Below are 4020 nucleotides of genomic sequence, written 5' to 3'. Positions count from 1 at the left end.
TGATTATGATGATGATGATGTTGTTGTTATAGTGATTATGATTATGATGATGATGATGATAATAATGATGATGATAATTATGATTGTGATGATGATGATGTTGTTGTTATAGTGATTATGATTATGATGATGATGATGTTGTTGTTATAGTGATTATGATTATGATGATGATGATGATAATAATGATGGTGATAATTATGATTGTGATGATGATGATGATGTTGACGACGACGGCAATAATGAGGATGATGATGATGATGATGTTGATGATGATAACGACGCTTCTGCTGCCGCTGCTGCTACTGCTGGTGCAGCCGCATCAGTGGATCAGCAGCAATTACCGAAACAAAGCGCCACTGCGTATGAGAAGACGCAAAACCCGACGCGTAAAACTCCACACGCGCCTCAACGATCATTTATATGCATTTTGCTGATTAGTGTTCATTTGTGACACACTGCTGGCAAATTGCCGTCGACAGGCGTCAGACATACTTGGTCTCCACGCCCTCGAACTCGCTCACAGCAATATGTGCCGATTCCGCGCAGCAGTGCGTGATATTTGTAGCTGTGACTGCTTCGGCAGACGCTGAAATACATGCCCGCTGGCTTTTCACCAATAACACGAGCAAACGATGAATGAATTCGTCCGATGTGAAAACGATCGCGTCTGGCGTGGTGTGAGTCTCTCTATCGAGCGGTGCGCGCTCAAGGCGGTAGGCGCGCGTAGCCTTGCAGCATGACGCCTTGCGTCTAGTTGAATTTCAAATGTTGTGTCGGGTGGTTCGTAAATTCATTATGTAAACGTCGCGCAGGGGTCTACTCACTAGTCCCTGTCTAACCCCTATTCATTCTGTATTTCTCTTTCTCTCTCTCTCTCTCTCTCTCTCTCTCTCTCTCTCTCTCTCTCTCTCGCTCTCTATTTTTCTCTCTCTCTCTCTCTATTTTTTCTCTCTCTCTCTCTCTCTCTCGCTCTCTATTTCTCCCTCCCCTTCTTTCAATTCATATGTGTATATATATATATATATAATAATGTATACATATGAATTGAACATATATACATATCGCTGTCTCACTCACCACGCTCGAAGAAGAGGAAACTGGCTGCGAGGCGACGCGGAATATATTCGTGATAAAATTGATAAAATCTCCGTTCCATCTGCGCTACGTGCGCCTGAGTGATTGATTATAGATTATCTTACTGCGGCTGCGTGTCGGTGTTGCATTGCCTGTGTCTGCCACTCCCGTTGGAAGCATGCCAGAGAGAAAAACGCTGCAAACGGCGAAGACGTTTATTAATTTTTAAACAAATCCCGACGGCAAACTAAAAGGCGGGTTGTCTGAGCGAGCGTGGCCATGAATCGGGGCGAGCATGCCTTCCCAGCGTTCGTATACCAGAGCAGCTACAAGACTCTGCTTGCTGGGCGCACCACATCGGCTACAGACCGAATACCAAGGAGTAGAATTAGGTGAGGAAATACTGCCTGATACGGCTACACAAACGAACCCCTGCGTTTAACCGTACTCCTAACTCTCACCTTAACTCTAACCCTGCCCTAACTCTAACCCTAACGCTAACGCTACCTCTGACCCTATTAACTCTAGCCCTAACCGTAACACTATCTCTAAGCCTAACCCCTAATCGAAGCTTTATTACTAACCCACCTAACGTTTAAACTAACACTAAACTTAACCCTAACCCAAACGCTAACCCTAACCCTAACCCTAGCCCTAGCCCTAATCTAACCCTAACCCTAACTCTATACCTAATCTTAACCATAATGTTAACCCCAACAGACAAGCTAGCCCTCATAATAATCTTAACTCTAACCTAAACTATAACCCTAGTACTAATCCTGATTCTTTCTCTAACCCTAACCCTAACCATAACCATTACCTTAAGTTTAACCTTAATCCTAACCCTAATCTTAACCCTAACCTTGATCCTAACACTAACCCTGGCCCTAACCCTAACCATGTCCTTATCTCTTGCACCTTATAAGCCTTCAGTTGATTGCATTTATCGCTAGGCCGCTCAGCCTTGCTACCATGACTGTTCCCAGTCTCCGTGGTTATATTAAGCGTGGCGGCGTCAACGCATGTGACAGCTAGCTGGGCGCGTCGGACCCTTGAACAAACAATAAATCACTCGGCTGGTATTCGGCGCTAATCCTCGCGAGATTCGGCGAGACGGCATACCCATGGGAGCGAGAGTGAAGGTGTGGAAGGATACTATCCGTTAGTCTGTGGGTGTGCCTCGCACGGGCGCTAGCACTACGTCACGAGCTGATGCCAGGGTCTGCTGCTGCTGTCGCCGGCTGCTGCTGCTGCTCCCATCGTTAGTTAGTCGCACCACGAACTACTACCCGAGGCAAAATCCGAGCTAAACTAATTACTCTGTCATGCACACGCACGCACGCACATGCCACGACACAGTGGGCGTGCGCACCCACACCACACACACCCCCAACACAACACACCACCACACACACACGAACGCACAACCACAACACACACACCCACAACACAAACAAACCAACAGACACCAAAACACAACCACACAAACAACCCAACACCCCACACAAGGGCACACCACAACAACTACATGACGCCTACATGTTAGATAGACGGTTATCGACAGTGAAGAACACGCACTATGCTAGGATAATACGCATATAGCTAAGCTACTTTCTTGAATCCTCGGAAGATCGTCAGATTACAAGCTTTGAAAGCGTTGCCAGATATAGGAAAGCTCAGGGATTAGAGATGTATGCGTAACATACAGTCAGAGAGAAGCCCAGGGATTACGTTTGTATTAGAGGACAACACCACGTAATTCCTTCGCTAACGGCTAGTTAGCACCCATAGAAGGTGAAGCAGCGAGTAACCCCCATGCAGCGTTGTCCGGTTAGTGAGACCAATGCACCACAAATTCCGGGGCCCTTGGCCTCGGAAGTATATAAGTAAAACTAAACTACATTTTGTTTGCTCCATGCATCACTGCGCGGCGCACGCTACTCACTAATACACGACACACACGACAATCACAACACCGACTCACCACACCACACCCACACATGCGCGCCACCACTCCGACACTACAGCACCACACACGCCTGCGGCCACATTCTCTCTCTCGCCCACTCTATTTTTACACACCCACAACACACCAGCACGACACACCACACCCACAACCACACACACACACACACACACACACACACACACACCATTCCGTACGAGGGAGTCGCAGCAGCTGTCAGCAGTGAAGACGCACACTACTGCTGCCGCGAATGCTATTGCTGACAAACTTACACGTAAATCCTTCTCTACCTTACCTGTCGCTGCCGAGAAAAACAATTTCATGCTCCTCATTTCTAAAGTAGGTGCGCACTGCCCCCACGAGATACGTGACGAGAATAATCGCACACAGGCTGCTGTCTCAATTTGAAAGCGCAAGATTCTATTCCCGAGCGCGTTAGGTTCGCACGAGTGGGAGAGAGAGAGTGCGTGTCAGAGATGGAAAAAGATGGGGGGAGAGTCAGAGAGGGAAGTAGAGCGAGATATAGTAAGCGAGGCTGAGAAAGAAAGAGACAGAAACAAACATACCAACAAACACTGTCAGACAGACTGACAGACGGACGGACGGAGGGACGGACGGACGGACGGACGGACGGACAGACAGACAGACAGACAGACAAACAGGGAGACAAGCAGATAAATAGGGAAGAGGAAGGATGAAGAAGCGCGAAATAAATGAAAGGGCGAGAGAGAGAAGAGGTGAGAGTCGGATAGCGAGACAGGGACAAGAGAAGAGGGGCACGGTAAGAGAGAGAGCGAAAGAAAAAGAGAGGGAGAGAGGGAGACACAGAGAGAGAGAGAGAGAGAGAGAGAGACAGAGAGAGAGACAGAGAGAGAGTGAGATAGAGAGAGGCAGAAAGAGAGAAAGATAGAGAGGCAGAGAGAGAGAAAGAGAGAGATATGGAGAGAGACAGGGAGAGCAAGAGAGAGCGAAAGACAGAA

The sequence above is a fragment of the Priapulus caudatus genome, unplaced genomic scaffold, assembly GCF_000485595.1.
Source record: "Priapulus caudatus unplaced genomic scaffold, Priapulus_caudatus-5.0.1 Scaffold417, whole genome shotgun sequence".
NCBI lineage: Eukaryota > Metazoa > Priapulida > Priapulimorpha > Priapulimorphida > Priapulidae > Priapulus > Priapulus caudatus.
Note: the sequence above shows the minus strand (reverse complement) of the source record.